The 22,226-nt window shown below is 36.0% G+C and overlaps 1 protein-coding gene across 5 annotated transcripts in view; it reads left to right on the top strand.

Annotated features, from left to right (window-relative positions):
- Positions 1 to 2,301: 2,301 nt before the first annotated feature.
- The window catches only part of Kair1d (Kainate-type ionotropic glutamate receptor subunit 1D), a 233,017-nt gene continuing 213,092 nt past the window's right edge, over positions 2,302 to 22,226 (top strand). For 3 of the 5 annotated variants that reach the window (XM_071772581.1, XM_071772584.1, XM_071772580.1), the window contains exon 1: positions 2,305 to 2,773. The gene's annotated coding sequence lies outside the window, so the exon portion shown is untranslated. Of the gene's footprint in view, positions 2,774 to 22,226 lie in introns of all 5 variants that reach the window. The other 2 variants (XM_071772582.1, XM_071772583.1) reach the window with 2 other exon arrangements.

Here is a 22,226-nt window from a genome sequence, read left to right as displayed (position 1 = left end):
TTTTATTTCCGGTATTTCTCACCTACAACGGCATACTACGAAATTTACTCCAACCGCGAAGTCCCGTTAGCGTCAAATGCGCGTTTTTCTTTGGAAAATAATATCAGAAATTCGCGCGCATGCCGTCTTTACGTCACGAATTCTATTCCTTTTGCAATTCGCGATTTCGCTCCTTCGGTTAGAGACGAATTTATTCAATCGCGAAGCGTACATTAGCGTCAAATACCTACCATGGAAATAATACCGTAAATTCGCGTGTCACCTTAACTCCGCGCGTCTCAAGTTCTATTTCCTGTTTTTTAACCTCCGAGTTTTTTCGTTAGAAATAGCATATTTTGGAATTTACCCCATCGCGAAAATTCAGCCGGCGCGACGTCAAATGTAAGCTCAGAAATAATAGCGTTACGGTTTAACTCGGTTTTTCTACTTTTTTATTCCTTTGATAAGCTAAGAAAATTTCTTTCGTCTGTAACGATATACTCCGGAATTTACTCTGCCGCGAAACTTCCCTTAGCGTTAAATGCGCGCTGAAAATAATATTCGAAATTTGCGTTTTAGTATTCTTACTTATTTTGCTTTTTATACCAGTTGCCAAGTTTGCATTTCTTTTGCTGCTACAGTAATATACTTTAGAAAATCTTTCTTTACTACGAAGATTACATTATTATCAGTTCACCCAGCGATTGTCGCAATATATTAATTAAAGTATATATATATATATATATATATATATATATATATATATATATGCTTCAAAATCGAGATTAAAAAATTAATTGTCTAATGTATTATGTTTACAGATAAAGTTTCGGCTATTATATTATATCGGTATCATACGATATAAAAAAAATCACGCATCTTATTGATCGTGCAGGATTACTTTAATTATATATACTTGATTCGGCAAAACGCCGAGTCAAATTATATATTCAACCTACTATTTTTCTCTTTCTCTTTCTCCCCTTCTCTTTCTGCTAATTAAATCCTGATTTACATACAGTATTATGATTCCTTAATTAATTTCTCTATATAATCACTCATCCGTAAAATACCAACACGCTTTACGTTAAATGCGATAGGCTCTCTGATTCTCACGTTTAACTTGCTTAACCCCGCTAACACGGGGACCAAGGATTTAATGCAAACGTGTCATGAAAATCAAGCAACCATATGTAACACTAATACAGGATGCGAATACAGAGATCGATATACGTATAATCGTGTTTAGGTTCTCTCGCAAGCATATAATCGGAAAGCGCGCGTCACGATATACGCGCGGGAGTGAATCGCTCAGATTCTGTGATTCTCTCTCGTGAGCATATAATCGGAAAATCCTCCATGGCGCAGGGAGAGAGAAGGAGAATTCTAAGGGCTACTTTCCCTTTCTCTTTGCACATGAATACGCTCGATATATCTATTCTAGTATTTCCGCATAATATGTAGGACATCCAGATAGCAGAAATTTAATACTGGACTTTTTGCAAACTTTATAATATGTATGTTGGATAATGCGTACGTTGAAATTCAAAATCAACATACATTCATAAATATAAGTTTAAAAACAAGTTTTGTATAAATATGTACGGTATAATGGAAGTTTTTTTAAATAAAAGACATGAGAGAAGTTTCATGTTTTAACGAAATTATTTTTTTAAAAATTCGGTGCAAGGAATATTACCTCTGGTGTTACCGTATTTTATATTCTTCCTGTTTAAAAAAATCATGAATACATTGGATTGATGTTATTGAAAAAATATTTAATTTTGTTGATCAGGATGACTTTGTTTATTTTTCTCTACTCAATCATGTTATAGAGAGAACGTTGTTACTGATCGCAATATTGACGCTTAATTCACTTCCGGCGCGTTCGCTCGCAACATTAAGCTACTTGCGAGCTTATTCCTGTCGATAAATGCAGGCCGATCCATTAACAATCCAATTTCTCACGCCTCAAGGAAAGAACTCTATAAGGAATTAACCCGCCGACAAACTGTCTTCTCTTCTCTCCTTACGACGCTCTTCAGCCTTTTCCACGGCGGTCCAGGCGGTACGAGCGCGATTCGCAGTCTCCGCTCGAACGAGGCAAATGGAACGCGGAGGGCCTCTCCCGTAGGATCGATAGAATAGTGGGGGGATAGCTCTACCGGGCGGTCGAGGGAAGGACGACGATGTTGGGCGGTTGAAGCGAGATGAAACGACGTGGTGCCGAGGTCGCAGGGGGTGGAAGAGATGAGGGCGCTCCGGCGCGGCGGCTTTCGCGTCGCGCCATGGTTGCTGCGAGCAGCGTCGGCGTCGGCGTCGTCGTCGCGGTGGCCGTCCTCGTCGCCGGCGAAAGCGGCCGCCACCAGATCGTACACGCAGCAGCGGCCAAAGGCAGTCTCCGGCTCCGGCGCTCGGTCCAGTTCGCCTACCGCCGTCGCTCGGTTAAGTACGTAACCGTCAGTGCCGGTGACGTCGCGACGCACGTCGTTTCGTGTCATTACGTATCCGCGTATCCATCAGTGACGTTTTACTGCCTCGCGGGACTGAACCACGCGGGTGATGCATGGTCTGTAACGCGTGATAACCTCCGGACATCTCGCCCCCAGAATTCATGATCGATGGAAGGGTAACAAAACTCTTTCCCGTCGCGAGCGTCAAGTTCGTTGAACCGGTAACTTGGAAACGAAGGAAAAGGTGCGAGGAAACGACGGGGTGAAGGATCTCTCCACGAAAGAGTAGTGATAGCCGCCGGAATCGAGTCCGTAGATCGACATCGACCTGGCCCAAAAAGGTACAGGGACTTGTTGTTTGAAAGTGCGAGTGTGTCCGTAAATATTCGCGAGATGTTCTATACTTGCGTTTAGGCAATTGCAGTGTCTAATTTGCGACGTGATATTTCTACTGGTTAGGAAACTAGAGCGCAAAAGAAATGCAGGAGATTCGTTTTCCGAAAGTGCGATAGTGTCCACTCTCTTACTGTTAATTTAATACAATGCCCTACTTGCGCCTGGAAAGTTGCGAGGTCTGTTTCGTTCTTCTACTATCTACGAGGATCTCTTAGAGAGATATGTTCAAATTGTTTTTTGTTTTAATCCAAGAATGTGAGGTAGTTCGTGCGTTTCTCTACTTGCATCCAGGAATGTCTGACATATTACACGATCTTACTACTTGTTTCTAGACTAGAGTGATATAGGAGTAGCTATAAAGCTATTTTCTGAAGATGGGAGATTGTTAATAGATTAATCGATGTGTTTTTTATTATTTATATTACAGAAGCTATTATATCTGAGAGAGAGAGAGAGAGACCTGTTGTTTAAATATACTGATTTAAACAAAACTTATACAGTTTTGCTTTTAATACAAATTCGAAAGTCATCTTACGTTCGCGTCATTCTTCATTTATATATTTAGAAATGTAACACATCTAATTTGTTAAATAATACTTCTTACTGCTGTTTTTAACCTGATTGATTCGTAAAATTATATATAAAGTGTTAGTTTTAAGAAAATACCAGACTATCTCAATTAATCTTTTGAATTCGTATATTTTATCACATCTACGAAATTTTCGCGTCTGATTTCTATCGCGTGTTTCTACTGACCTAGAAATATGAAGGCAATCGAAATTTTTAAGAATGTGAGAGTGCTAATCCCTCAGAATTGCGACGCAATCTTCCACTTGTACCACAAGGTTCTTGTCAAGTCTGATCAGTTTGTGGTATTTCTACTAGCTGGGAGATCGACAGTTTTCCAGGTAGAATGCGCGAGCGAAGTTGGTGTCTACGAAAGCGGGTGGGATTCGAGAGACGTGAAAGGGACGAAAGTTTTCGATTTACGATTGAAGCTTTGGCGCCGAACGGAACTTGCTCATTGTAAATTCCTTTTGTTTCGTAGGATCGCGAACCTGGAAATAGCCTTTGCTCTCTCGAGGTGTATTCACAATTCCCAGCGCACTTGTGTGTCGACACCCGTGTGTGCTTGCAGGTGTACTTGTTCTCAAAGATAAGGTTAAAGAATATTTTCTAAGATCAACTTTTATTCATACGCGCAAGACCGAATATTTTATATCTGCTTTTATTGCAACTCCAGTTTCTTAAAGTAAAACAATTTTGAACATAGTCATCGCATATGATATTTGAATATTACTCATCGAATAGTTCCTAACAAATCTTCGTTTTTTTTTTCATAAATTCTATGGATTTATTGAAAACTATTAAACGTAAAATTTTTAAAACTTTAAAGCATATAAGCCACAAGAATCCAGACAGCTAACAAAACCTCCTCCTCGATCAACTTTTGTTAAAGTTCACTTTAACAGAATATTAATCTGAGGCTTAGTATATAGTCAGAATACGTAATGTCGAAAATTCCAAAGTTGCAAAGAAAGATATTGCGTGGAGCTAAACTTTTCGTCGAGGAAAAATTGCCGCTAAATTCATCGGAGGATACGGTTTTGGAGTTTGATGCAAATTTCGTGAAACGCCCCGTAGTATTACATAGGAGGTGAACGCTCTCTCCCTCCAGTACTGTCCTATATTTGCGCCTCGCTCAACGAAGACGACGAAGCGACGCTTCAGAAAAAACCAAAGCGCGGATTAACGCGGATCGACGTGTACTCGAAGCCTCTCGCATAAATAAGTCGCATTTCGCGCGCATACCAGTTCGAAGCCATTATCATCTGCGCGCGGAAAACACGACGCCGTTGCCCTCGATTTATTATCCTCGTTCACTCCGCCGTGCCGGCGAGCCGCGGAAACGATGAGGACAATGCCAAAAGTTCGCGAAAATGCCAACTCGCCGCGTCCCGGTCCCCATTTCCTTTCGCGCGAGCATGCGAGCGTGACTCGGTCGTTGAATTCGCCGGACCGCTTTGCATTCCAATGAATATTAATCGAATGCAATTATTAAACGCAAATTGGAACTCAAACAGCGACCATTTCGTCATCCCTTTTCCCGCCCTACCGCGCTAGAATTGGCCTGGATGTCCGGCTTCATTCGCACGCATCTGTCTATCTATCTGCGTGCGAATTTGATTTGGGGAGCCACGAATTCGTATGAACAAATCCCTTGGTATCATCGAGATTTTCCAAATCAAACACCCGAGTCTCGAGCCTTAAGGGAATGCCTTGCTTCCTCCATTTGTTCTCTTTTTTGACGAAACTCTTAAACGCGTCAGTCAAATCGCTTAAGGAATTTTAACAGCGACGACTGATTGTTCAGGATGGAGCTAATTGCTAACGATCATTAATTCAGGGATATGACCGAGAAAGGAAAATTCGTCTTTTATTATCGTACGCAATCTACATTTTAAAATAGAAAAATATTTCTGATCAAAATTTCTACGGCTCCTCGTAGCGATTTCATTAGTCGTCGCATAGATTCGTAATTGAATCTGCGAGAAAAAAGATTTCCTATTGCAATGCGCTTATTAGAATTATTATCAGCGAATTACGGTTCAATTTTCCAATAATTATTATTATCATCATTCGCATCGATTAAATCGCCCGTTCGATTAAAATGCATTAGCAAAGCAAATTTTATTGCGCTCCGCAACCTATTTAGGCTACGATCAACAAGTGACGATGGCAGTAATTTATGCATCTATAGATAGATTTTTCGATTTCTTGGTTTGTGAATAAATATATACAAGAGAACATAATTTTCTTTAACTTATTTATTTAAATTTATTACACTTGCACCTAAGTATCTATATTTCTCTATTAAATTGTATTAAAAAATGGAAAAATAATAAAATTGAAATTAAATTGTAAAATAATCCCAACATTAATTGACATTAATTTTTTTGATATGATTAATAAAAATAAAAGTATGAACTTCATTTATTCCTCTTTTATAAAAGTTCTATCGTTACTTTTTGAAATAAGTATAATATCCTCTAGGATGGAAATAATTTTATATTAATATTTGCCTCAATGTTACATCGAATATCCATCTATTATATTCTACCTTGTGCAATAATTTCGCTATTTAAATTGTTGCAGAAATGTGCGGATTAATATGCAAATTTTCCACGTGAATAATTGATTTTTTTAGTACAACTTATCGATCCATTTCGTTGCTAAGATACGGACAAAAATTGGCGTTTAGATATATCAGTCACACGTCGTAAATTATGTTTGCATCGATTTCTCGCGAAAATGATTCGCACTTGTTATTAAATTCGAAATCGCGATTTATTTGCATCCGGTGGGGGGCAGGAGAGCGAGATGGGAATATCAATTAACATCAGATTAATTAGTCACGGGGACGAACTGACTATCTTCCACGACAGGCTAAGACAGCCAACTTGAAATTTAACTTGCGCATCGCATCATGGCTTCAACGTTGCCGACGTGAACTACTCGCGTCAAGATGGATCGCGCTAATGGATTAACGTTCTTACGACGCGTTTCATTTGTGTGCGTGCTTCATTAACGAGATTAAAAATCTAATCAACAAATTTTCCGAAGAGTAGATAAAATTTGAAAACACTTAATCCTCCAAGATCGTCATAAATATGCGAAAAACCAATCGCGCGGCGGCGGCGACTCGAGAGTCAAATCTATATTCAAATAAATGCAGCAGTATGATATATTGTTAGTGGAATCTATTGTATCTATCTTGTTTTACATTTTTCCGCTTTAGTCCGTTGGAACTTCGTTTAATCGACTGGACACGCGCGAAAGCTGAAACGCTTACAACACTATATGCAATCGATACTTTACATTTGTCGTTGTAAGAAATATTACCAAATCAGTCGCCTTTCACGATATCCCATTTTATTTTGTGGGATTTGCACACACATAAAATTCGTGAATGCGAATAACGCATGTATCATGAGCGCAATTGAAGCGTTCTCTATGGATTTCAATTGCGGCCGCGATTTTATTTCTTAACACAAATTTTTTATTTCAAATATACTATTGTTTACTTTATCGGAATTGTACGTGCTATTATTTACTCTGAAGCAATTATACGAATGCATAAGTATCTTGCAATTGAAAGCAGTTTAGCAAAATTGGCGTATTTGCTCGGAAATCAGCACAATAGAATATAATTTATTATGAATTGTATTGTTAATATTTATAGAAACAAATATTTCTCTCGATATTAATTGACATACAAAAAGAGAAAGAAGATAAAGATACTATAAAAAATTAAATAAATGCTGTAATCATTAAAAGTACAGTTTATTATTTCTTATTGTTGTATTTTTTATTATTTCTTTTATCACACTTTAATTTCAATTTTTTTCTTTATCATAATCATTCTCAATGTTAGAAATCTAATTAACTAACTATGAAAATTACATCAGAAAAAGCTCGAATTATTATTACAACAGTCTTATTATATTTTCTTATATTTTTTAGAGCATAATTTTATATTTACTAAATTAGTTTTGCCAAGCTTAAAAATAAATTGTAATAAGAAATGCAGTTCTAATTAATTTATGCATTAAAACATTTTTTTATTATTAAAACGCTTAAGATGGCGCGAATCAATCTTCCGAGAATTAATAATGTAATATTGTCATTATACGTACACAGATCCAATGACATTTAGTCACAAGGGAGAAAGAGGTTTTAAATGCACGTGAAAAGGGCAAAAACTGGGCTTGGCCTCGGAGGATTAGAGATACATGTCAGAGAAATTAGTATTCCATAGTGACGTCTAACGAAGCTTGCCAGGCAACCCTATTATTTCTCTTTTTTCTTCTTCGAGAACATCGGAGCGATCATCCATCGTGGGTGTTTATTTCACGTCACGCCTCATATTAACGGGCCATTTGAGTCTTACATCCGCCTTTCATTATTCTGATAACGCGACGTTTACATTGTCACGCAATCGCGAGTGCAAGACGCGTGTCTGCTCATGGAAATTAAACAAGGGAAACAGACTTTTGCTCGAGGTAGCGATGATATAGGTATTATTAAACGGAATTTACTCGCGTGTATTTTGCATAAGTGTAATGCCGCACCGTTTTGATTGTTGTCAAGTCAGCGGGTTCTGCATACTTAATTAAATTTACTATTTCAAAGTGATAATAGAACTGATACAGCGCAGCTGAGAGAACATACGGTCGCGATAAACGCGGATTTCAAGCCGTGCTCTAATCAATGTTTGTCCTGCGCCAAGGTCCAAATGCAGAAGTCATATTTTACACTCGTATCTGTGCAAACTGACTTTGTCAAGTTGCATATCGCCGCCGTGAGCGCGTTTCGTGTCATGCTTGACGTTAACAAGACGTTTGTGTCTGTCACGAGTATCATCATTGCACTTCAGGCAGATTTATCCGACGAGGCAACGTTTACACTTCCCTGACAGCGTAAGATGACGTTTAGAGTTGCATTTGACGAGGAAAATTGATTAATTCATTAGTGTTAAATTTGTATACGTAAATATGTCTATGTAAAAGCTATATAAAACTGTTAAATATCTCGGTTAAAAAGTAGTGGACATTACAAAGAGAAAATTTATTCACAAAATTTTAATAAGCCCACAAGCTCCGACAGAAAAGTTAAAATGATCTTTCTTTCAGCTTTTGCAGCATTGTCGGATGTTTACAATTCAGTATGGAACATGAAGACTTGACATAGTGCATTTAGTGTTTTCTGTTACAAAGTTAATTCGAGAATTTCTCAGAGAGCGAGTTTCTCCAAGTGTACACTAAAACTTTTGGCAGTATTAAGAAACCTGGAAGAAGAAATGAATTCGTGCGAGCAAATGGAGTCTATCTCGAAGAAACTCATATATAATTGTACATATGCTTCTTATTCCTTTGAGAGACATAAAGAGAAGAGAGAAGAAAGAAAGAATTACGTTCAACATTAATTTTTTATTTGATCAGTACTTCAATTATACAATGTGTATAAATTACACGTTATTTACTCCGATGGAATAAAAACTTAAAAACTTAGATTGCCAATATTTTGTTAAAGAAAAGATTCAATTAAGGCAAAAGAGATTTTTTAAATGTCATAGAAAAAAAATCTTCATAAATTCAGTTATATGAATTCTCTGACATCACGCAAAAAGACTTTTTTTAAATATATTATACTGAGACAAAGCGTTTATCTTTTATTGACATCATCTCTTGTTATCGAATACACCGATGGAATTACCAATGGTGGTTAGTTTTGGTCTGTGCTCGCTGTTTGCGTCCCCAGAGTTCCACGTTTGCCCGCGCAAATGCCCAGGTCATCTAAGGTAACGTTCACGTTTCGATGCCAATGCAAGCTGACGCTCGCGTTTTCGTAAACGGCAAAATTAGTTACACGGAAACAACTCCGGTGATGGCTCCGTCGCGAATGACATTCCCCATTACATGATACGAATGAGCAGTTTGTTACTTTCGTTTTGCGATTGTTTCGGCATCAGAAATATGTCGTCGGTTTTAACATCCCTCGAGTCACAAAATATCTGTAAATTTAGTGAAGCTGCAATAAACATGCGACTTTGTACGGACCTAGACAGACGCGGCCACCGTCGGTTTATTTGACTACCCTCAAATGAAAAGACTATTTCAACTATATAAGCTGCACACACGCGCGACTCGATTTTCCTTCGTTCAAAATATAAGACTTTAATGTTGAGGATAAACTAAAATTGAAATTAAAAAATAAAAGCTCGATCACAATTGGCTATGAAACTATACATACATATAATTTTGTGTTTAACGTCATGAATAATTACAAAAACTCGGTAACGTCATATTCTCCTGTTTTAACGAATAATGTAATATTATGATATTAGCATAATATAATAATTATATTAGTGTATTATAATTATATTTATGTAATGTAATTATATTATTTTTTTAGATAAAAGAAAAGAATATAAAAATAAACCCTGCAGTAGTCATGTATTTGTAATGACGTCTAGTCCAATGGTTCTGTTCAATCTACTAAAAGCAACACGCTTTCATGATTTTTTTTTTGCTTTTAAAATTTTATATCTAGTATAAAATAAAATTGCGCCATTATTTATCAAAATATCGTTTCTGTTTATATGGTAACATTTTAAAGCCCATACGTTTGTAAATGCATTATAACCGCCACAATATAATAATTAAATTTGTATTGATACACACAAGTTGTATAATATTACGATCTTCCAGTATTACCTACACACGCGCCAATATTTTATACATACAAGAAAGGATCATTATCGGTGGAGCGTTTCTTCCGGTTGGTTGCCCGCTTTTTTTGACATCTGGAACAAACCGACCGTTTCAACAATATCCGAAAATCACCGCAAAACCGCTTGTTTTCCCTCCCGTCCGCATTTCTTCATCGAAACGACGAAAAAAAATCCGCGTTGGACAAGCGGCATGCCAATCGAATCAGCGTGGAATTAACGACGCTACGTGGGACGATGGGAGCTGTAAAAAAGGGGGAGAAACGGATTTTCTCGCGGGAAAATCACCTTCGTGGACGACACGCGCGCTGCAAACTCGCATCGCGCGCGCAAGCTCGCACCGCGCGGGCTGCGCCTCCTCTCTCGTTCACCGCGAACGCTCGCTCGCGTGGCCGAAAGGGCTTAATTGAATTTCTCTTAATTAACTGCCTTCGTGGCGCTGCGATAATTGCAACGCACGAACTCTCCCATTACCGTAATTGTGGGTCTAATTAATGTAGTCCCGCTATTCTTCGCGTTCCGCTGCCACCGTTCTCCCGGCCCCGGCCGGTGGATTAAATTTTTAGAGGAATTTTCAACACAAGTTCTTCACTCGTGTTCCGCGTACCACGAGAGATCATATCGATATTCATGTCTGCTGAGACGCTGCGAGAAGATAAGATGGCCTTTGAAGGGACTGACTCTACTTATACCTTCCCCTTTCACCGAGTTGAACTGTCGTTCAATTAAATTGATATTTATAAAATATAAATCCCCCTTTTACATGTAATGATGATAGATAACTAAATCAATAAATAACACTGCAGAACAAAAAATCAAGTATGATAAGAAAAACAAAGAAAAAAGGGAAAGAATATTAAGAAATCGATAATATTATATATCATTCAATTTGGTTTATTTTGTAACTTCTTGCGTTATAATTTTACTAACAAAATTTGCATTTAACGATGAATTTACTTTTTTACGCAGTAAATATTCAGAATACAAAGTTACGTTCAGAAGTTTTCAAAATTTTGTTGTGATTTTTATCGTTCATACTTCATACTTGAACGGAGACTATCTATAAATGGATCACATATCGAGAATAGATATTCTTCCAGAATGTCTGAAAAAAGTATTTTATATCTTATACTTTCAATTTCAGAGAAATAGAGGATGCAGCAGTTGAAGTTAATCATTCGAAAAATAAGAATAAAATTTAATTTATTTTGCGTATATATTAAATTGATTGAAATATTTATAAAGAAGATATTTTTCAACGTATCAGATATATCTAACATACAAAGTATACAACGGTTCTTCGAACATGTCCAATAATACGAAGAAGACTCTAGTCGAAACGAAATAGTGTCGCACATTTACAATGTACGTCTCTTCCCTTATTTTGCCGCGATTGCCGCGAAAAGAAAGAAAGGGGGTACGATACATGTCATTCTCTATCCTTACTGGCCGAATGAACTCGGAAACGAAGAAACGACGAGACTCTCTTGGCGATACACCCGATATATACTTACGGAAAGAACAAATGGAGATACCGTCGTCGTTCGACGAGAGTCTAGTACGTAATGGACGATTACACTGGACGCCGTATAGCCGACGTAGGGCGAGAGAGATTTATGAGACCGCAGGAATTGTGCGGCACGTAACTGAAACGAAAAAACACGAAACTATTCGCCCGTTTCCGCGACTTCTCCTATTTCGAGTTACTATGACTGGGTGGGTCGACTATGCTCCAGAAGCCAATTGTTAAAAAGTCATACATTTTGTGTAAAATAAGAAACTTATTATTCTCTGTACCGGAAATATTCGACTGCGTTGTAATGACGAAAAAGAATCGAGAGACAAAATCGGAAAAGTTTTCCAGTCGCAAAAATATTGAGCCTCAATATTCAAATCCTGTTTACTTATATACGTTTTAGTTTTATAATACTTTACTCAATAAGATGTGCCATGTTTTATTTCAACTGATACATATGACAGAATGGTAATGGTCTATAAACTCTATATAACTATTGCCATCAGAGATACGTTAGAAGTAGTAAAGGAAATGGAAATGTAATTTGTGAATGCATACATTAAGATCTCGATCAAAATCTGCGGTGACGCGATGCCATAAAATTATAATGATTCATAACGCAGTCATCATGATTTACTGTCCTTAAAATATTGATCCGCTTCGAAACGCGCGCGCGGTTCGATGAATAAAACGGTGCGATGCAGATTTTATCTATGCACGCGTCGTCGTAACTCTATCGTTTATTGTGCCTGTATGTGTACCTATGTGTTGCCCGCAAACTTTTTATTGCACTATATTATATAATTGCGTGCTGCGTGACATATATTTCGGATGTATCTCCATGTAAAACATTCACGTGAAACGTTAATAGTTACAGCATGTCAATGGGCTGTGCAGTATATATGGATTCATTTCGTACCGCGATAATTAGTTTTTCATGTATCATTCAATGTCGATTAAGATGTAAAAATCATATTAGCCGTAAACAAGAGATTTAACCGAATGAAATGCGGAAATGTGATATCGTGTAATTATTTCTCTAATTGCATTATTCATGCCACTTTTCAACGCGAAAAATGATTTTATATTATCTTTATTAATATTAATTATTATATTACAATAAAAAATATATGTAATATAATAATAAATAAATTTAAAGATAAATTGTCAGATAAGAAATAAATAAATTTAATCTTATTGAAATCGCATTCAAAAGTCAAGTTGAAAAATATAAATCAATCTTCTTTAATAAGATGTATACTCAGTTTTAAAAATAAAATCTAGGGCCGGTATTCATAATCAGATCTTATTTCAAGACCGTCTTAAGTAATATCTTAAGATGCTGATACGGCTCTGTGATTGGTTAATGACATCTTGAGATTGTACTTAAGATGGTCTTAAATATAAGAATCGACTATGAATACCGGCCTAGGACATGAGTTGACTTAAGAGGAATGCATAAATTGGACATTATTTTTATAATGGATATAAAAGAAGAGCTTCATTAAATGTTTTTTATTGAGCTGTTTTTAAACTTTGATACCGCTTAATGGAACGCGCTTATATGGTTTATAGCAGCGACAGATTGGTTTCGGTCTGTAGTGTTCGGTACATCACATCGATAAAAATGTAGACAGTTGCGTTTTCGAGCGTGTCACATCAGTTTTTTTAATTAAATGAACGAATGCGTTCGACCGTTCGCGAAATGTGACAAGGGACGATAAACACGTTTGCGCGCGGCGCGTAATTACGACAAGTTGCGGCATTCATCGTCGTTTGACAAAGAGGCACTGCCCGATGTTATTGCGAAACGAAATATCGAACCGCCGTGAAATGAACCGGTCCCGATCGATCTTTCATCAGGAAAATGTTCCATTCCTGTTGTTGTAATTATGGCTTTCAATATCAATACCACCGTCGAGTATACAAAGATAATTGCTTGATTAATTCTTTAGCCTTGTAATCGATCAGTCCGCTGCGTTACGTGAGAAGAGATTTCGATGATCGGTTAAGCGCGACCGATTATTCACACTGCTTCTATAATGTATATCTCTCCACCTTGTTAAATTTTCTGTACGATACTTTCGGCTCATACCGCTGATACGATTTTTGTTATAACAATCATTTAATGTTTGACGAACATAAAGAACAGATTAATAGAATCATAATAATTTATATGTATTGTTTTATATACATATGCATACATAATATACATACAATACATACATATATATGTGTGTGTAATATACGAACGTATAATTACATATAAAGTGATATATGTACATAATATATATACATAATATATAAAACTTTTGCGACACTTTAGACACAAAACAGATTTTTTAATATAATTACAGTTAGTTTGAAAATAATGCAAGTATTGCAAACGCAAGACGCGTCAGAAAAGAGTAGCACTCTTGCTCTTAATGACAGATTCCTTGCTTAGAATTGTTTGATTTTTGACGTTAAACATTGTGGTAATTGAAATTAATTGAATTAGAATATTAAAAAGTATGATACCAAACGTATAGTCTGTGTTATTAAAGCGGGGTGTTAATTGGGAAGCCATCGACACGACAAATGCAGCGGTCGTTGCTGCGCATTCGATATAATTCATACGCTTAGCTGAAAATTAATTGAACTGCCGAGCATTGATATTGGCAGCGAATCATCGGCCCGGTTGCTGAAATCTGACGAAATTTCGATACCGCGCCGATCGAGCGGCTCTCGCACCCACGTAGAGCGTGCCGATTAAACATTTGTTGATGTTACAACGCATCATGCGTGTCGTTGCCGTAATTACGCATCCATAGTACAAAATCACGCCCCGTGGTCTTCTTACGCACGCACGAGGATAATAGAAAGTAAAGATAAATCTTTTCTAAACCGGTAACATGCCATGAAAATCATAGACAATATGATGAATTTTGTGAATCATAGCCATTTTGCAATGTTAAATTATATATTAAATTAAGGATTTCTCCCCCCCTCTTCCTTATTTTGCTTGTACATAAATAAAATATTACAGTTAAATAAATTGGATAAAATTTATACTAGGTATATACAATTTTAAAAGTGAATTATAATAAAATTCCCATTTTAGAGTTTTAATCGTCAAAATAAATAATATTGAAAATTAAGAATAAAAGATGCTAATTCAGTTTTAAAAATAAATCGACGTTTATTTTTAAAAGAAATATGGCACGCGTAATAATTAAATTTTAGAAACATTGAAAAAACGTTCAAATGGAAAAAAAATCGTATTTTTTGTTTGGCGTGTTACCACTCCATCACTCCGGTAATTAACGCGATAACGCAGCCGGTTGTGGTGTCCGGTCGTCGCCGTGCCGAAAGTGCAACCCGCTCGATACTCGATATCGCAGCAAGGAGCTAATTAAATGCGGGCGTAACAGCCGCTCGCTGCACGCTTTGATGCTCATCGCTATCGGCCGATGTTTGTTCATTTCCGCGTTCGTCCATAAAGAATGCAAACTCTAATTGAAATTCCATTACCATTAGACGCGAGAGCCGGCGGAGGGCCCCGCGCCGCGCAGCGCCGCGCGCCGGTCGCTCTAAACTGCATATTTCGCGGATTAATTAAAAAGTGTTTTGCATGCAGAATGCAATGGAAAGAACGGTACACGCGGCGCGTGTTCGTCCGTCGTTTTTCATCCTCGTCAAAGGAGGCGGTCTCGTCAAGGCCAGCCGCTCGGTCCACAGAAGCAGGCTTTACATTTAAAATCTAATTTCTATTTTTTTTTACGCTAAGGGAGTATCTGAAGCCCTTTTAAGCGCTCGCCTCGTTAACGGCCCATCTCTTGCGCTTCCGTTCTTGCATTTTCTTTTTGCCTACACATAAGTACACAATTACGAGAATACAATTAATTCATACAATTAATTTACCTAATGCCGCGCATAATCACAGGGAAATATTTTATGTTATATTAAGGCTTATATATATTTCTCCCGGGGGACACGATATCTGTTTCCCATATGTAGTCAACGCTTGACCCTGCATTACTCGGGTGGGATGTATATGTTGCAGGCATAGGTAATACAAAATCAGGCATATTTTATAAAATGCCTAGGCCAAAATCAGGCATAACGTTATGCGTGTACCTATTTATAATGCATCATTTAGATTTCGCTTAAATATTTGAGAAATATATCAGTTTATGTCAATGCTAAGGGAAGTAATTTGCTGATATGTGTGTATAGATAGTACACATGTATGCGTATAGCCCCTCCACCGCTCACGCATATATATATTTACAAACTTTTTTATTATATAATTGTACAACAATCATTTATAAACTCTTATTTCTTATCTAAAACTCTCGTTATGTCGTCTTTTTGTAAAATGCCTGATTTTATATTATGCCTGCAACATATATACACCCCAGCCTTATTAGAAATTTACTAAATTCACAAAATAAAATCTTTTTTTCGATCAAATGCTGTAAATTGTTTCGTTAATTAAAGAAAGAATTTCATATTTATCTTTATCTAAAAGAATATTATCAATCTTTGTTTAATTAAAAATCGTAAAAGAGAACAATGAAACTTGAAATATGTTGGAGTGTAAAATATATCCGACATGAGTAATTACATAAAAAAAAACACGAGTAATATAGAGTTAATGTGTTTATTATACGCATGAATGTATTCGGTAACTTAATTATTTCATTATCTATTTGCATTATCTGTATATTATCTATTTCGTCCGCTTTCCGTTGTTAAATATGAATATTACAAACAACAAGTAATGCAGAAAATGAATTTTAAAGAATTATGAAGTTATCGAATCAAGAATTTTTTTGCGATACTAATTGAAGATACTATTGATGCGGAATTTTCACGTATTCGCGTCCATCATCTCGCGATCGAAGTAACATTCGCAAAATCGCAGCACAGCACTGAAAATGCCTTTTTCTCTCGCAATCGCGCATTGTTCCTCGTTCTCGTAACGACTCATTCCCACCCTCCCAAGCGGTGGGTCTCGTTGAAACGTTGAATTGTAGCTTTCATGCCGGCCGCTCGTAAAGAATTTACCTGCAATTTCCGACAGCCCATCCGTGAATGGAAAGGTATGGTGTTTCAATAAAATGAAGCGTGACTCGTGTGGTACAGCTTGGCACGCAGCACACAACCACCGGTACTCATTTGGAATAATGAGAATTAAAAAGAGAAACAGAAAGGGAAATGCACATCAAGGTGAGAGGAAGAACGAAATATGTCCGGCACGAGGAGTGGACAAGTCAAAGTATGCTTTGTAATAAATTTCCACTTGCATGCATTCAACTACAGAACTTTCTGCTATTCCGACGATGATTATCGCGTCGACGATATTCAACGAATGAGAAAAAATATGTGCTCGCGATTCGCGTGGGTGTCGGGATGAGAGCGCGCGATAAGCAATCGCTCGATAGCCTCGGCATCGGAGATCGATAGCGCAACCAGCCTGATGATTCCCAACGTGTCTGCGGCGACTATACCAGCGGACCAAGCGACCGGTAGCTCGGTTTCATGCACTCGCGCGTAAATCGCGACGCGTGTGACATTAAAAAACCGGCTGCAGCAGGTTATAAATTTCCAGGGATTCCCACCTATAGCTCTCGCGTTTCCCAAAACCTTATCGTGCGTGTCGTCATATAGTTCGCACATGACTACCGCTGAGGACGGAAATTCTGATCGATGTTTTGATCATCTCGCATGTCGAGTAAATGCTCGATTAATTCTGTAATCGTATTCTAACAATCGTGAGATTGTTAGAATAATAAGTTATAAAGCGCCGTGATTACTAATTATACAAAAATACAAGTTGTTAATCTTTTTTTTTAAAATCAAAATTTTCTAATTATTTTGCACTTTTTAATCAAATAGATAGATATTTTGATACAAATATTTTGATGTTGCGTAAAAACAATAACGATTAATTAAAATTCATACTATTAGTATAAATTGTTTTAAATCTTTTTGTTATTTAGTTATCTCAAAATAACACGAATTATTTAAAATTGCAACAGCATATTATTCTCCCTAATTGCGATATTACATTTTATGAGCATAAATCGCATCGCAAATAATACAAGATTTTGGAACAAATTATATTAACAGCTTCAATTTTACTTAATTAATGGTTATTATGTCCTTTTACTCGACAAAATATTTTGTTCATTTTAACTCACATATATTTATAATAATTCCGCGTAATAATATTTCTTCTATTTTTGTTCATGGGCAGTTCTTTCGATGTGTCATCTGTCTTCTGTGATTTTGCTCACTTGGAGATCTTTTGCGGTCTTAAGATTCCGCGCGATAAAACTTGACAGAGGGAAGGAGCACTATTTCATTACTTCTTGCGTTATAAATATTCATTCCGTCGCTTCTTTGATTGAATATTTCGTAGGATTGTTCTGTCATATAGCCGCCATGTTTAAAATTATTCTGATTCCGCAACAGTCAACTAGATATTTTTTAGTTAAATTGTATTCCTCAAATGGAAATACCCCGCAATAAACCAATATCTAAGGATTCTGTCTTAATCAAGTTGTGTTACAACTTTTAATTAAAAAATTCCATTATTAAGTACCCGCAAGCGATAATTTTGGTTAAATTAAGAAAAGTTTTCTGACAATTATTCAAAAATTAACATGTATACGTTTGTATTACATAAATTTCATTCTATATTTCTTTATTTTTAGGAATTTATTGGAATAACAAAAAATTTAACCTCAACATTTTCGTTACAGAGAAATCCATTACAAATTGACCAAAGAACCCATAGATAAAAAAAAAGACGGCAATGAAGCCGGTCCGCTGCGTTTTCCTAGTTTTTCCCTCTCATTTCTTTTCTTCGTTATCATTCAGCAGCAAAAAGAGAACGTTTTATTTGATAGGGTACAGTGGCTGATTGACCTCATCTAGTTGCGAGCACGACCCCTTCTGCCCCATTTCGCACAGTAAAAAAACAATAAGCGTAGAGCCTCGCTAGTGATTGCACCGAAAGTTTGCGACTTCGTTCTGGAAAGGTAAAGAGTTATGGCAAGAAAGAAATGGCGGAGAGAGAAACACGGACGGTCTTCGTCGATGGTACGTCAGTAGGGATGGCAGAGGGGGCGAAAGGAAATTGCATTTTAACTTAATCGGGAGGCGGAACTCGAAACTTTCGCGACGAAAACGGAGTGGCAAAGTCCCGTCGCGCTGTAATCGAATGATCGAGCCAGCATTAAGTCAACTATCGGCTAATGGACCGGGAGTGCGCGGGATAAAAAAGAGCGCGGGGCGAATCTCCCACAGATCATAGGAAGAGTGGTTTTAATGCAGGTACACCTGCTGCAAGTAGAGAATTATTCTCTATTGTATGATTAATAACGTTATGACGGCGCATAATACGTGCCTGTCCGAAATAACAAAGCGATACACAAAAAAAACAAGACGTTTTATGATACCAGTATTTATGATTATAATAAAGGCAAAGAGGAAAATTTGCGTTATTGGCATACCGATAAAAATTTTTGTCATTTGATGTCTGAAACTCGCTTCGGGCAACCCCTAGCATAATTTTTGCATATATCAGACGAAAGATTTTATTAAACTAATGTCGAAACTAATTTTGTTTTAAAGGAAGATAGACAGCGGCAAGACTGCAGCTGAATAAAGCTGTTCTTATTTCCACTGGAATTACTCGAATTCCTATTTTAAAAGTGCAAAAATATTTGTATTTTTAATACCGATTAATAAAACTTTTGTAAATGCGACTAAAGTATTTGTTTTTAAAAAGTTTAAAAAATATGAGTTTAAAATAAATAAATCATAAAAATTTGTAATAATTAGTTTATTATTTGATTCTAATTTTTTCTGTTATAATTGAATGTTTGACTTTTGTATATTTTACTATATACTAGATAAAAGAACTACAAATGTTCTGTTACAGATGCGTATACATGTATTTATGTGTTTACAAGTTGATGTTTACGCGCGCTTGGTTTTGTTTAAATAATTTCTCTTAAGAAAGAAGTCATATTTGAAATCTAAAATTTGAAACACTTCCCGAAAATAATACTTACTTAATACGGATAAATGTAAAGTAGCGCTTATTGTACGTAATAAGCGGATTATTAAAGGGGATTACATTTTAAATGACACGAAAAGCTTGATATATCCGATCTACGAATGGTATATTCCGCTTTTTATCATTGCAAATGTGTGCAATAACAATATATTAGTATTCGGCAATTTTCACCAAATAATTTTTAGACTATCGCCAATTTCTATAAGATATTGAACTTTATTCGTCAATAAATGGAATGAAGTTGGGGTAATTATTTGTAAATTCTATAGTTTTGATTGTGTGATTGCTACAATACAATAATGAATAATTTTATGCTTATATTTCAATATGTTTATTTCTAGACAATATAAATGAAACATTTGGAATAAAGCATATGAAATGTAAATAAATAATTTTATCAATTTGGTCTATTGTTTCAGTGAACAATTTGAAATTAATTTTGCTTGAATAAAAATTGTGTTTTATATTTTTTATATTATTATTATTTATATGCATTACTAAAAAATAATTAACGCAATACTATTTGCCATAATGCAAGAACATATAGTATTTATTGTATTTAATCTGTTAAAGAAAAAATCGACATTAAATTACTTAAAGAACTTAAGTGTAAAATTGATAAAAATTTGTTTATACGCTAAAAAGTAAAATTGCATGATCTAAATTATACTGATCTAAATTTCTGTAAGAAACATGCTTCTCGGAACGGAATCCACGTTTATTCCAAATCGCGAAAACGTTTTAACTCGCCTGCTGGTGATATTAAGACATTCCCAAGTGCATCGTACTATTTCTTGACTGTTTATGTGTTTCTCTCTGTCCGTGCTTTAATATTCGCGACTAGATAGCGCCAGGACACTCTTGGCTTTTTCCTTTCATAAAGTTCTTCAGTGGCAAACAATGTTCACTGTTTTGTACCGCTTAAGCAATTCTCCTGTGTGCTACAAAGCTATGTACGACTACTTTACATTACCTCGACTACAGCTAACGTCGATTTATGAGCTGTAAAATGTACTTTCATGACAGCTTTAGCACGAATTGTCAGAATCATTATACTTTCTCGATTTATAGTATAGTGCAAAAATTGTTGATAAAAATAAAATTATTTCAAAACTGTGCAATGCATTCTTCTCTAATATTCTTTTTTTTTAACAATTACTTTTACAAGTGACAAAAACTTTTTGAGATAATTTTGTTATCTTACTGCACAAATATTGGTATTAATATACGCGCTTTTTGTAACGTTTATTCAGCCACGATGATAACACACAGATAACGTGTTTTGGCAAGCGAATTTTTTTGCAATATGCATCAGTGTACGTATGTAGTGCACAAATCGAATATAAACCAGAAATTCACTAACATATCGTAAAAAGTGGTTATTGTTTTGAAATATCATGCGTAATATCACAGAACTTTAACGAGTATCCCGGATTTCTCATATAGTGAAACTATGGCAAGCAAGGCATACGCAAATATTTGTGCACTCGAAGACAAGCAAGCAATCGGTGCAACGTGATATTTTGATTCGATTTGGCGGTTCACGTTGACATTACGCGCTTCGCATAATTCGCGCGGATACCCAACCTGCGTGTGATGAATAACGGTAACGTGGAGGAGGAGACGTGTCCAATAACGCGCTATATCGTGCCCGTTTGTAAACCGAATGTCAAGATTCACGCTGACCATTGCACTGTGAAGAACGCGATACGAACGAAGCAATTACGTGTGCGCGCGTAATCACTATTAAAGTTGGATTAGTTGGGTTTTCTTGAACAAACTCGGCGAACATTTTGAAATTATTTCGATAAATGGAACCTGAGGAAGAACCGCCGCAATGAGATTAAACGCGTTTGATTGGCAATCGTTTGTTTTTGACAAACGATTAATATGTCATTGCGATTAATGGAACGTCATCTCTAATGATCTGACATGACATCCAATTACATCAAGAGGCTAACTTAATGAACAACATGAAAAAATCAATCCAAACTTACGATGCAGAGAGATGAATGTAAAATCGATTTTCTCACGATTTTTGCATTAAACATTTTTCTTTTTAATTCAACGTTCTATATTGATTAGTCCACTTTTTAAACGTTTGCTTTATACTTTCAAGTGCATTTTAAGTATAACTTATAGATTTTTAGTATAAAAAACATAAATATTTTTCTTAAAAAAAAATTAATATAATTTATTTAAATAGTTTAAACATTAACTTATAATATAGTATCAAAAATATTGAGCAATTATCAAAATAATTGTAAAACAATAAACGAGGATTAATTCTTTTGACAAAAGAATTTTACGTTTCCTCAGTAATATAATTTCTCATCAAGTATCTTTATCAAAATATTCCTACATTTCTGCATTACAAATAGTTAATCAATACTATTCATGTAAGTTGAATCTTCGACCACTACGTTGGACTGCGTGCTTCCGATATGCGCTTGCGATGTATCCCAAAGAAATCTATGTAACAATCGCATTCGTGAGTATAATGCAACCAGAATATAT

The sequence above is a fragment of the Temnothorax longispinosus genome, chromosome 3 (genome assembly GCF_030848805.1).
Source record: "Temnothorax longispinosus isolate EJ_2023e chromosome 3, Tlon_JGU_v1, whole genome shotgun sequence".
In the NCBI taxonomy this organism is placed as follows: Eukaryota; Metazoa; Arthropoda; class Insecta; order Hymenoptera; family Formicidae; genus Temnothorax; species Temnothorax longispinosus.
The sequence above is the reverse complement of the archived record's forward strand: the minus strand, read 5'-3'. Positions and strand labels throughout refer to the sequence as shown.